This window comes from Lissotriton helveticus, chromosome 4_1 (assembly GCF_964261635.1).
Source record: "Lissotriton helveticus chromosome 4_1, aLisHel1.1, whole genome shotgun sequence".
In the NCBI taxonomy this organism is placed as follows: domain Eukaryota; kingdom Metazoa; phylum Chordata; class Amphibia; order Caudata; family Salamandridae; genus Lissotriton; species Lissotriton helveticus.
In genome coordinates, this window is record NC_136063.1 from 1070702752 (window position 1) to 1070716928 (window position 14177).

General features: G+C 46.8%; 1 protein-coding gene across 1 annotated transcript in view; it reads left to right on the plus strand.

Moving 5' to 3' along the window:
- Window positions 1-14177, plus strand: part of DNAH5 (dynein axonemal heavy chain 5) — a 5174212-nt gene that overhangs the window by 3226253 nt on the left and 1933782 nt on the right. The window lies entirely within an intron of this gene.

Sequence of the window (14177 nt, forward strand, 5' to 3'; positions counted from 1 at the left end):
TGCCTGCATCAGGAAACAGCACAAAACACATTGTGGTCGCACCTCAATTTCGCAGTGAAAAATTGGCCTTTTTTGGCAAAGTGCCTACCTGTCGTTTTTGAACCCTAGCCCTGCCGGCACATAGGGAAACGTATCAAACCTATACATTTTTGAAAAGTAGACACCCAGGGGAATTTAGTATGGGGTGACTCGACTGCCTCGCACCAGGGTTTGTTACCCAGAATCCCTTGCAAAGCTTAAAAAATTGACAAAAAAAATGAATTTTACTCACAGTTCTGTGGTGGAAAGTCCTGGAATCTGCGTGGATCAACAAATTTCTACCCACCCCGCGTTCCCCAAAGTCTTCTGAGAAAAATGGTACCTCACTTGCGTGCTTCTGCCTAGTGCCTGCATCAGGAACAGCACAAAACACAACGTGGTCGCACCTCAATTTCGCAGTGAAAAATTGGACTTTTTTGGCAAAGTGCCTACCTGTCGATTTTTTAATCCTAGCTCTGCCGGCACCTGGGGAAACCTAGCAAACCTATACATTTTTGAAAAATAGACACCCAGGGGAATTCAGGATGGGGTGACTCGACTGCCTCCCACCAGGTTCTGTTACCCAGAATCCCTTGCAAATCTAAAAAATTGACAAAAAAACGCATTTTCCTCATTTCTGTGGTAGAAAGTTCTGGAATCTGCGTGGATCAACAAATTTCCTCCCACCCCGCGTTCCCCAAAGTCTTCCGAGAAAAATGGTACCTCACTTGCGTGGGTCTGCCTAGCGCCTGCGTCAGGAAAGGGCGCAAATTACAACTTGGTCGCTCCTCAATTTCGCATTGGAAAATGGGCCTTTTTTGGCAAAGTGCCTACCTGTCGTTTTTTAACGCTAGCTCTGCCGGTACCTAGGAAACCTAGCAAACCTATACATCTTTCAAAACTAGACACACAGGGGAATTCAGGATGGGGTGACTCGACTGCCTCCCACCAGGGTCTGTTACCCAGAATCCCTTGCAAAACTAAAATATTGACAAAAGAAAATACATTTTCCTCACATTTCTGTGGTGGAAAGTTCTGGAATCTGCGTGGATCAACAAATTTCCACCCACCCGCGTTCCCCAAAGTCTTCTGAGAAAAATGGTACCTCACTTGCGTGGTTATGCCTAGTGCCTGCATCAGGAAACAGCACAAAACACAACGTGGTCGCACCTCAATTTCGCAGTGAAAAATGGAACTTTTTTGGCAATGTGCCTATCTGTCGTTTTTGAACCCTAGCTCTGCCGGCACCTGGGGAAACCTAGCAAACCTATACATTTTTGAAAAATAGACACCCAGGGGAATTCAGGATGGGGTGACTCGACTGCCTCCCACCAGGTTCTGTTACCCAGAATCCCATGCAAAGCTAAAAAATTGACAAAAAAACGCATTTTCCTCATTTCTGTGGTAGAAAGTTCTGGAATCTGCATGGATCAACAAATTTCCTCCGACCGCGCATTCCCCAAAGTCTTCTGAGAAAAATGGTACCTCACTTGCGTGGGTCTGCCTAGCGCCTGCGTCAGGAAAGGGCGCAAATTACAACGTGATCGCTCCTCAATTTCGCATTGGAAAATGGGCCTTTTTTGGCAAAGTGCCTACCTGTCGTTTTTTAACCCTAGCTCTGCTGGCACCTAGGGAAACCTAGAAAACCAATACATTTGTGAAAACTAGACACGCAGGGGAATTCAGGATGGGGTTACTCGACTGCCTCCCTCTAGGTTCTGTTACCCAGAATCCCTTGCAAAGCTAAAAAATTGACTTAAAAAAGCATTTTCCTCACATTTCTGTGGTGGAAAGTTCTGAAATCTGTGTGGATCAACAAATTTCCTCCCACTGCGCGTTCCCCAAAGTCTTCTAAAAAAAATGGTACCTCACTTGCGTGGGTCTGCCTAGTGCCTGTGTCAGGAAACGTCGTAAAATGCAACATGGCCGCACCTCAATTTTGCAGTAAAAAAAGTGGCCTTTTTTGGCAAAGTGCCTACCTGTCGTTTTGGAATCCTAGCTCTGCCGGTACCTAGGGAAACCTAGCAAACCTATACATTTTTGAAAACTAGACACACAGGGAAATTCAGGATGGGGTGACTCGACTGCCTCCCACCAGGGTCTGTTACCCAGAATCCCTTGCAAACCTAAAAAAGTAACAAAAAAATGCATTTTCCTCACATTTCTGTGGTGGAAAGTTCTGGAATCTGCGTGGATCAACAAATTTCCACCCACCCCGCATTCCCCAAAGTCTTCAGAGAAAAATAGTACCTCACTTGCGTGGGTTTGCCTAGTGCCTGCGTCAGGAAACGGCACAAAACACAACGTGGCCGCACCTCAATTTCGCAGTGAAAAATGGGCCTTTTTTGGCAAAGTGCCTATCTGGCTTTTTTTTAACTCTAGCTCTGCCGGCACCTAGGGAAAACTAGCAAACCTATACATTTTTGAAAACTAGACACCCAGGAGAATTCAGGATGGGGTTACTCGACTGCCTCCCTCCAGGTTCTGTTACCCAGAATCCCTTGCAAAGCTAAAAATTGACAAAAAAAAGCATTTTCCTCACATTTCTGTGGTGGAAAGTTCTGGAATCTGCATGGATCAACAAATGTCCACCCACCCCGCGTTCCCCAACGTCTTCTGAGAAAAATGGTACCTCATTTGCATGGGTCTGCCTAGTGCCTGCGCCAGGAAACGGCGCAAAACACAACGTGGTCGCACCTCAATTGCGCAGTGAAAAATTGGCCTTTTTTGGCAAAGTGCCTACCTGTCACATATAATAATCTTTATTTGGATAGAAAATAACATCCTTAAAAGAAACACCAACAGCAGTACACAATATAAAACAAAAAGCTAAAAACTAGCGTCACATAAACAATGATGGGTAGGTACAGGTGTTCCACTTGCATTATACAGCTCCCTATTGTAAACAATCCACATAGCATTGAACTAACTTTAAAAAGTAAGGAAGTTGTGGTACCAGTGATTAGCAATGTTGGATTTATAGACCAACCAACCGGTGACAAATTGCAAATTTTAAAAGTAAATTCAGATAAAAATAGCAGCAACAATTCAGCAGCATCGAGTTATAAGAAAATACAAGGGAAAAAGGACTTTTTAGCAAGTTAAAAGAAATGCAATTTAATTTAGGCTGTTGCCGACAGTAGGTGATATGCGAGGCGTATGTAGGTTGTAAGGCCTATATTTAAAGCTGGGTTTTCTGGGATTAGGGCCGCGATGATCGCCTGTCTGCAGGACCAGATTCCCAGCCTGTTCCACTCCGCTTTCAATTTACGTCTACGCTGAGACATGAGGGATGGGCAGAGACAAACCACGTGCTCCATTGTTTCAGCCGTCCTGCCGCACTCTCTGCACCATAATACAGCCTGGCAGGTCCTTTTAGAAATTGCCAGTCACCGAGTCTGATGGCCATAAAACTAAGTTTTAGATGCAGGGAGTAGGTGCATGACAGGTAGGTTGCAGGAGCTAAACGCCCATATGAGTTCATAATGGCCCATGCGTGTCTACGTTTGGCATAGTGGTTTTAATCAATAATGAGGGAGCTCATTCTGACGCATTTCTTTACGGTACTTTTAAAAGCTGTCGTACTGGGGTTAAGGTCCCATAGATCACCCGCGGATAGTTCTTGGATGGAGTCTTTAAAAAGGCGACCATACGAGCCCCCTGGATTTTTCTCAGTGATGTCTAACCAAACTAGTGACTCTAATGAGCCTGTGTCTGCTTGTCTAAGTTTATGGCAAAAGTTTAAATACGTGCCAGTGCTAGAGACTTCGTAATTTAGCAAACCCAGTTCTAGCCTGATCTGGGCGGCAGAGGCACTTTTGGGCAAGCGAAGGACTTTTTTTTATAGATTTTAGTCACGTGTTGGTTTAGATTCGTATTTAATTTACCCCTGAAAATCTCAATACCATATGCCAGTGTCGGACTTACCTCTAATAAGGGGGTTAGACTTGGGCCGGACAGTTTTTTTGAGAGCTTTGAGAGGGTCACGAAATTGCCCCTAGAGTCAAGGTTGACCCCTAAGTATTTGTATGCGCTTCCTACTACAACACTCATGTTGTTCTATGACCATCCTCCCCCGACTTTTCTTTTTTTTCACAAAGGTAACCACTTGGGTTTTCTTTAGGTTGACCTCTAATTGATTTACAGTAGTGTAATTGTATAGTTTAGTCAAGAGCCTTTGTAAACCTACACGTGTAAGACTAAAAAGCACTAAATCATCAGCATAGAGCAGGTTACTTATGGGAGCTCCACCCATCTTTGGTGGGTGGCTGTTGATTTCTTCTAGGGCTGTCGGCAAGTCAGCTATAAACAGATTAAAGAGAAGTAGGGCCAGCACACAGCCCTGTTTGACCCCCCTGGTTGTCATGATTTTCCGGGAGAGATGTGTGCTGGACCCCAACTTCACCTGGACCCATGTACCTGAGTCTAACTGAATAATTGCCTCCAGGAGTTTTCGTGGGATTCCCCATTTCATTAACTTTTCCCATAAGGCTGCCCTAGGGACCCGGTCGAAAGCAGCTTTAAAATCAACAAAACAACAAAAAACATCCCTGGATATTGCACAAACTTTGTCGACAATTATGGCCAGTGTCAATAAGTTGGTCATAGTCCCGGATTTGGCAGTGAAGCCTGTTTGAGTCATTGGGATCAGATTCTTCTCGTCCACCCATGCTCTCAGCTCGTTCAGAAGAATGCCAGCATAATGCTTAGCCTCAATGTCCAAGAGAGCAATTAGTCTGTAGCTATTTGGTGACGAGTAGGAACCTGACTTATAAATTGGGTGGATTATTGCCCCTCACCAAGAATCCCGTATGGTTGAGGTTCTGAGTGAGTAGTTAAAAAGGTTGGTTAGATGACCCGACCAAAGTGCTGTGTTTGATTTAAACAAATTCTGTGGTAGGGCGTTTTGACCCAGGACTCCGTCCGATCTTGCTTTTAACAGTGCTTTAGTGACTCTTTCTTGAGTGGTCTGCAGATCGCCAGTGCAGGGGTCCTAGCGACCAGTAGACCTACTCCGGCACTTGCTCAGGCTTATTTGCGTCGACCTGGGAACACATGCATCTGTAGGTGCTGTTCCTTCTGGGGACCTAAAGTGCTCTACCAGAAAAGTGACCCAACTGGCTTCTTGAATGTTAGCTGACCCAGAGCTGGACTTGCTGTGGTGTTGACGATTGATTAAGGCCCAGAACTTTCTTCCATTGCGATTTTTACTTTCCCATATTAGTTTGCACCAGAATTCATTTTGTTGGAATTTCATTTCTTTTTGTATTGCCTGCCTAAACGATTTTTAAGCGGATTTATACGGCTTAAGGTGCTCATTATCTCCCGGAAATTTCATTAGAGACCGCCAGGCGCTGTTTCTAGATGTCTTCAGTGCCCTTGTCTCTCGTAAGATTGTATGCTGGCGACTGGCAAGGTCCGTCTGAGAATACTGTTTGGTTGGGAAAAGAGATGTCAGTTGTGCGCAAAACGTCGACCATGCAGCAGCTGGAGAAAACCCCGGGTCGGAGCAGTCTAAAATGAGAGCCAGGCTTGCCTCCGTAACAGAGGGTATTATGTCATCACTCCATCTTAGGTGTTTCAGATTGTCACTATACGTTCCTATAAGTGTTTCTGGAGTGGGTTTGTGGAACTCCGGCTTTATTTTAAGGGTTACGGACTGAGGACGATGGTCGCTTTCGGTTCGCGGGTGAATACTAAAATTGCCCAGGTGTTTCAGCAGAGCCGAATTGCAGATGGTGTCGTCTAAATAGGAATGCTTGCGGCCATTCGTCCAGGACCAATTTGGTGGAGTATCGTTCGTGGATCTTCCATTCATTACTAGAAATCCTGCGCTGTGGAGTTCTTCCAGACCACAGTAGACTTGGTTTGGTGGTTTGGACTGTTCCTCTACATCTGCAAATGCGAATGGGGTTAGCCCTTCACAGTCTTCCGTGTTACCTTGGAAGAGGTTGGTATTGAAGTCCCCTGTGATTATACAGTTCGCGTGGGGTTGATCCACAGCCAGGCCCCGCACAATTTTCATTAGACGAATTAGATGGATCTTTTTTGTGCGGGTACTGGGGTTGATGTAAATGTTAAGCAACAGAAGTGGACGTTGTTTATTCCACGAGTTGATTTTGACACCCAGTAGCCAGTCTTCGTCGAGGTTTAAAGGCACAATCAGGCCTTTTAGATTGTTGGAAACATAGATCGACAGGCCCCATTTAGGGTGGCCGTAGAGACGGTCCCTAATTGATGGTTTCCAAAATTCAATGAAGCCGGTCACTGGGGTGTTTTGAATGGCCCATGTCTCTTGAAGTGCTATTGCCGTGTGCCCAAATATAAAGGAGTGTGTCTCCAAATTAGTGTTTTTATTTTGGAGACCGCTGATGTTCCATGATCACAAGGTAAATGAAGAATCTCGGTCCGGGATTGGGGCCTTTACGCATGAGAGAGCTTGAGGTGTCGGTTGGACCAAGGCTTTGCAATTTGAGTTTAGAGGAAGGACTTCTCAAGTTCAGGCCATTTTATTGCAAGACAGAGCTGCGGGGAGCCACCCCCAATCTTGCGTTTTGTCCAAATTAGAGTTTATATTCAAGGGAATTGGGTTCTCCTCAGTTATACCTAGGGCGTTTTTTAAAATGGAATAGGGCCTAATTTTGGCTCCTGATTCAGTGATTTTGACTTTTTTCAGGGTGTCCTGATGGTTTAGTAGCAATGAAGGATAACCGGGGGGGTCGTAAGGGTAGATTTTAATGCCCCATGCCCGAAAGGTAGCCCTGTGTTCAATGAGTGCTCGCCCCCAGATTCTGATTTAAGTGACACCAGGGTTACCTCAGAGGGTTGTGAGCCTCTTGGTGGGAGGAATTCAATAGATTCGATGTCTTCCGATGTAAAGGCCTCAAAGACCGGGACTCCATTCGCTAGTTTTATTATATTTGACTTATTAAGGGTGTCGTGCCGACCCTTTGAGATGAATTCCGGGGCAAAGAGTATTTTAGCACCCTGTGTATAACATTTAACACCCTTACTGCTGGGGCTTGTATTGGGGTGAGGAATTATTTCGGTTAAACACCCTGCGTCTGGGCCCAGTCGAGTCTGGAGAGGATTTAGTGGGTCTCTGCTCAATGTTTGAGTGTTTGAAGACATAATTGGTTTGTTGTTATGGATTTCTTTTACAGAGCTAGGCCCGATGATTGGGTTAGCCTGGGTTGGTTTGTTATTATGGCATAGTTTTACAAAACTGGGACCAGTAGGTGGATCGACCTGCCAAGATGAACTAGAAATGGGTGCGGGTTGAGGTTGTGTTATCATGGTCGTGGTCGTTGGTTAAATTGGGTCTCTAAGATTGACCCTTAATGGTTTAGTAAAGGGTTGAGACTCATTTACCGCTGCTTCCGCAGATGTAATGTTAAAGACCTGTCTGCAGCCCAGAGTTTGTTGACAAACACTCGGATTTGAATCGTCCTTAAATGTGCTTTTACTGGGGGTTACTGCCCTGGGTGTTAGTTATGGGGCACTTAGGGCTTTTTTAATGCTAGCGTTTACAAATAGCGGGAATAGTTTAGGGGGAACAATTATTGGATTTGATCTTAATTTTTTCCTCTGTTTACGCTGATGTTTGCGCTCCATCTTTCTAATATGAGGGGGAGGAACAGAGAGTGTTTCAAAAGTGGGAATGGCCGCAGTGACAGGGATGACACGCACCGTCGCCCTATTGGTGATGGTAGAATTCGAGTTCCCATTTGCTGGCTCAATATTTGTGGCCAAGGGCGCGGGCAGCACTTCTAAGGTGGAGGGGCCCCTGGAACCATGAGGGACTTCTCGATGTGCAGTCTCCGTTACCAAAGGTTCCGCCGACCCGCTCGGCTGTAGCGCGGCCATTGAGCCATGCGGAGGGTTAAATAGTTCAGGGATCATAATTGAAGGCTTTTGATTTGACTGGTGAAGGCTTTCAGATCGGTTGCCTTCCTTCAATTGCTTAACCTTGCTTATGACGGTAGATAAAATGTCCGGAAGCGAGGATAGCGAGTCGATAATGGGCGAGCAGCAGCAGACCGATTGCACTAATTTGGAAGATGATTGCACTCCTATAATTAGATTGTTTAGTTTGTCCAATTTGTTGTTGATCCCTGCTGTGAACAACTCAAGAGTATTCAGAAGGTCAACCTGAGTGTCCAATTTGTCCGAGTGATAATTTAAAGTGGTAAATGTTGATTGAAAAGTCAGTAATAATTGGGGCCAAATACTAGATTTTGTAGGGGCATCTGACTGTGACTCTGTTTTTGATGTTAAATTAGGCGAGTTCTGGGAATTTTTAAAAAAGAAGGACAGGTCCGCTAATAGTTGATCATTGGAATCATTTTTTTGGAGTGGTTTTGGGGAGGTTATTATTTCTACTGGTAATGCGCAAGAATGTTGTTGAGGTGTTGTCGAGTGTACACTTCCCTCTGGAGGACTTGGGGCGTGGGTGGTGGGGGAACTGAATAAATTGAAATTGGATACAGGAACCTTTTTTGCATGTATTTGTGCAGAAGTTAAATGAGAGTGTGTCGCTGGGAGGCCCTCCCTAGGCACTCCTTGAGTTTGGGGTAAGAGGGCTGTGGACTTCACTGATTGCTGAGGCTGCCATGCTTGGGGGCTTTGGTTGAGGGTTAAAGTCAAGGGAGGCGGTTGATTAGGTCCAACCACTTGCTTAGGGGGATCGGGTTGGGGCAAAGGCTGCCTTGGGGTGAGTTGGTGACTTGATAGTAAATTTTGGTGGTCTCTCCCCGTGCATGTCAGAGGTGGTGATTGACTAAGGCAAACCTCTTGCTTGTTGAAGTCATGTTAAAAGGGAGGCTGACTTGGAGCTAATTGGAGACTTGATGATGAATTTTGAGAGGTTCTCCAAGACAGGACCTCCAGGTCGATGTTCTGGTCAGCAAGTGGGGAGCCAAAAATGAACATGTCCATGACAGGAGCAGATTTGTTGATTAATGATGATGACTGCAATTGGGACGAGAGCGTGTTTGGATCCGCAGCTCGCTCGATCACACAGTGTTTTTTTACCTCTAGGGATTGAAAGGGAGAGGTCAGCTTGGCCCCTCCCGGAGATTTTTTTAAAAAGTCCAGAAGAGTGAGGGATTTTGAGTTGTTCGAGGATGGAACACATAAGGCGACCGTACCCGTGTTGTTTGAATATTGCCATCCGTTTTGTAGGGGTTGAGGGGCCTTCAGTGTGGACTTGGCGCTCTGTGGACTCACAGGGTCAACAGGGGGGTGCTCCGCAGCAGTTTCTGAATATTTAAGTTTCTTCCGTTTTGTTATGGGTGGAGGTTTTCTTGTTTTCCCTGATCTCATCCTCTTAATGTTTGAAGGGTTGTTCAGGGGGGTGTCCAAGCCAGTAAAAATATGTACTTCGATGGGAGGAGACGTCTTGCAAATTCTCTCTATGTTGCCGGGAGCGTTTAATTAGGTTTGCTTGGTTGTAGTTGCTTGATTGTAGTTGTGTTTTACTTGATGCTTTGCTGAGTCGCAAAACCCTAAATGGTCACTCCAGGACGAGCTGCTGCTCTTCACTTGTCTTAGGAATATGTTGTCATGAACCTAACTCGGCACTCTCCACTTTTTCTTCACACAGCTTTTCCATCCTCAGCGCCTTGATGCCTACAGGCAAAGTAGCGCTTTACAAGTCCTATCTCAACTCAACTCAACTAACCAGGTTACATGGCCAGGGTTTAAGCATGTGGCACCCCCCGCATTTAAACCCTACCCTGTCCCCCGCCTGCTGACACCTATCTGATGATCCCTGTTGCCCCCTCGCCTCAGACCCGCGCTTGGCACCTCTTCTCCCCGATGCAGCCCCACTACCAGAGGGGTCGCAAAATGGGGGGAAAAGGGCCGTCGCGGCCCAGCTGCAACCGGGCTGTGGAACCAACAGTGATGGAAGCAGACTGGGGGTGTGGGGGGGAGCGAGGGGAGCAGGACGAAGACTGAAGAGGACTTTTTCAAGCAGGGACTGTAGGCTCTAAGTGAATGGGCAAATAGACAGCAGGGGAGGGGGGTAGGTCTGCAGAGAAAAGCAGGGGCTAGGCAGAGCAAAAACGACCAGGCTTCTGTCGGATACCAAGGCGCAGTCGCTAAGTGAAGCGTGGCAAGTAACCCTGGTGGGTGCCTGCTCCTACACCGGTCAAGGAAGAAGAAACCCAAGGTGGAGTAAGACCTGCTGGGCGATTTTGCAGGCGGGGTTTATGGGTGGGGGGTCCAGGGGGCAGAGAGCTTGCCCGGGACTCGCTTTAATCTAAGGACACACTTGGTGTGTGCAGACAAACAGACGCCACCACCACTCTCTCCCCACTTACGAGACTTGAGAAACCCCCACCTTACCGTCCGTGCCGTGCGACCCCGCCTCCAGGCTGTCCTCACTTTCCTTTCCTTGTCCTCCTCCTCGTCCGGTAGCAGCAGCCACAACAACTGTGCAGAGGCGGCTCTCAGCTCCCCTGCACCTCGGTCCGACCTCCGCGTCCCTCGTGGGACTCGCGGACCACACACTGGCAAGATTTGGGCCGTTGACACGGAGACAACCCGTACTGCTCCGAGCTCCGTGAACCGAGCTGCTCACTGCACCGTGCCCCTCTCTGAATGCTCGACTCCTCCCCCGACCGCTGCGTCGCCCACTCGAGTCTCGAGTCTTGTGCTCGCTCCGTCAGCAGTCAGTGTCCGCGGCCACGAGAACCTGCCTACCTGTCGTTTTTTAACCCTAGCTCTGCCGGCACCTAGGGAAACCTAGGAAACCTATACATTTCTAAAAACTAGACACCCAGGGAAATTCAGGATGGGGTGACTCGACTGCCTCCCACCAGGTTCTGTTACCCAGAATCCCTTGCAAAGCTAAAAAATTGACAAAAAAACGCATTTTCCTCACATTTCTGTGGTGGAAAATTCTGGAATCTGCGTGGATCAACAAATTTCCACTCACCCCGCGTTCCCCAAAGTTGGCTGTAAAAAATGGTACCTCACTTGCGTGGGTCTGCCTAGAGCCTGCGTCAGGAAACAGCGCAAAACTCAAAGTGGTCGCACCTCAATTTCGCAGTGGAAAATGGGCCTTTTTTGGCAAAGTGCCTACCTGTCGGTTTTTTAACCCTAGCTCTGCCGGCACCTAAAGAAACCTAGCAAACCTATATATTTTTGAAAACTAGACACCCAGGGGAATTCAGGATGGGTTGACTCGACTGCCTCCCACCAGGTTCTGTTACCCAGAATCCCTTGCAAAGCTAAAAAATTGACAAAAAAAAACGCATTTTCCTCACATTTCTGTGGTTGAAAGTTCTGAAATCTGTGTGGATCAACAAATTTCCTCCCACCCCGTGTTCCCCAAAGTCCTCTAAGACAAATGGTACCTCACTTGCGTGGATCTGCCTAGTGCCTGTTTCAGGAAACGGCGCAAAACGCAACGTGGTTGCACCTCAATTTTGCAGTGAAAAATGGGCCTTTTTTGACAAAGTGCCTACCTGTGGTTTTTTTAACCCTAGCTCTGCCGGCACCTAAAGAAACCTAGCAAACCTATACATTTTTGAAAACTAGACACCCAGGGGAATTCAGGATGGGGTGACTCGACTGCTTCCCACCAGGTTCTGTTACCCAGAATCCCTTGCAAAGTTAAAAAATTGACAAAAAACGCATTGTCCTCACATTTCTGTGGTGGAAAGTTCTGGAATCTACGTGGATCAACAAATTTCCACCCAACCTGCGTTTCCCAAAGTCTTCTGAGAAAAATGGTACCTCACTTGCGTGGGTCTGCCTAGTGCCTGCACAAGGAAACGGCACAAAATACAACCTGGTCGCACCTCAATTTCCCAGTGAAAAATGGGCCTTTTTTGGCAAAGTGCCTACCTGTCGTTTTTTAACCCTAGATCTGCCGGCATCTAGGGAAACCTAGCAAACCTATACATTTTTGAAAACTAGACAACCCGGGGAATTCAGGATGGGGTGACTCAACTGCCTCCCACCAGGTTCTGTTACCCAGAATCCCTTGCAAAGATAAAGAATTGACAAAAGAAAAGCATTTTCCTCACATTTCTGTGGTGGAAGGTTCTGGAATGTGCCTGGATCAACAAATTTCCACCCACCCCGCGTTCCCCAAAGTCTTCTGAGAAAAATGGTACCTCACTTGCGTGGGTCTGCCTAGTGCCTGCCTCAGGAAATGGCGCAAAACGCAATGTGGTTGCACCTCAATTTCGGAGTGAAAAATGGGCCTTTTTTGGCAAAGTGCCTACCTGTCGTTTTTGAACCCTAGCTCTGCTGGAACCAATGGAAACCTAGCAAACCTATACATTTTTGAAAACTAGACACCCAGGGGAGTTCAGGATGGGGTGACTCGACTGCCCTCCCATCAGAGTCTGTTACCCAGAAACCCTTGCAAAGCTAAATAATTGACAACAAAAATGCGTTTTCCTCACATTTCTGTGGTGGAAAATTCCGGAATCTGCTTGGATCAACAAATTTCCACACACCCCGCGTTCCCCAAAGTCTTCTGAGAAAAATGGTACCTCACTTACGTGGGTCTGTCCAGTGCCTGCGTCAGGAAACGGCGCAAAACGCAACGTGGTTGCACCTCAATTTCGCAGTGAAAAATGGGTCTTTTTTGGCAAAGTGCCTACCTGTCGTTTTTTTAACCCTAGCTCTGCCGGCACCTAAAGAAACCTAGCAAACTTATACATTTTCGAAAACTAGACACCCAGGGGAATTCAGGATGGGGTGACGCGACTGCCTCCAACCAGGTTCTGTTACCCAGAATCCCTTGCAAAGCTAAAAAATTGACAAACAAAACGCATTTTCCTCACATTTCTGTGGTGGAAAGTTCCGGAATCTGCGTGGATCAACAAATTTCCACTCACCCCGCGTTCCCCAAAGTTGTCTGTGAAAAATGGTACCTCACTTGCAAGGGTCTGCCTAGTGCCTGCATCAGGAAACAGCGCAAAACTCAAAGTGGTCGCACCTCAATTTCGCAGTGGAAAATGGGCCTTTTTTGGCAAAGTGCCTACCTGTAGTTTTTGAACCCTAGCTCTGCCGGCACCTAGGGAAACCTAGAAAACCTATACATTTTTGAAAACTAGACAACCAGGGGAATTCAGTATGGGGTGACTCTACTGCCTCCCACCAGGTTCTGTTACCCAGAATCCCTTGCAAAGCTAAAAAATTGACAAAAGTAAAGCATTTTCCTCACATTTCTGTGGTGGAAGGTTCTGGAATGTGCCTGGATCAACAAATTTCCACCCAATCCGCGTTCCCCAAAGTCTTCTGAGAGAAATGGTACCTCACTTGCATGGGTCTGCCTAGTGCCTGCTTCAGGAAAAGGCGCAAAACGCAACATGGTTGCACCTCAATTTCAGAGTGAAAAAAGGGCCTTTTTTGGCAAAGTGCCTACCTGTAGTTTTTTAACCCTAGCTCTACCGGCACCTAGGGAAACCTAGCAAACCTATACATTTTTGAAAACTAGACACCCAGGGGAATTCAGGATGGGGCGACTCGACTGCCTCCCACCAGGGTCTGTTACCCAGAAACCCTTGCAAAGCTAATAAATTGACAAAAAAATGCATTTTCCTCACATTTCTGCGGTGGAAAGTTCCGGAATCTGTGTGCATCAACAAATTTCCACCCACCCCGCGTTCCCCAAAGTCTTCTGAGAAAAATGGTACCTCACTTGCGTGGGTCTGCCTTGTGCCTGCATCAGGAAACGGCACAAAACACAACGTGGTCGCACCTCAATTTCGCAGTGAAAAATTGGCCTTTTTTGGCAAAGTGCCTACCTGCCGTTTTTGAACCCTAGCTCTGCCGGCACCTAGGGAAACCTAGCAAACCTATAAATTTTTGAAAACTAGAAAACCAGGGTAATTCAGGATGGGGTGACTTGACTGCCTCCCACCAGGGTCTGTTACCCAGAATCCCTTGCAACGCTAAAAAATTTACAAAAAAACGCATTTTCCTCACATTTCTGTGGTGGAAAGTTCCGGAATCTGCGTGGATCAACACATTTCCACTCACCCCGCGTTCCCCAAAGTTGTCTGTGAAAAATGGTACCTCACTTGCATGGGTCTGCCTAGTGCCTGCGTCAGGAAACAGCGCAAAACTCAAAGTGGTCGCACCTCAATTTTGCAGTGGAAAATGGGCCTTTTTTGGCAAAGTGCCTACCTGTG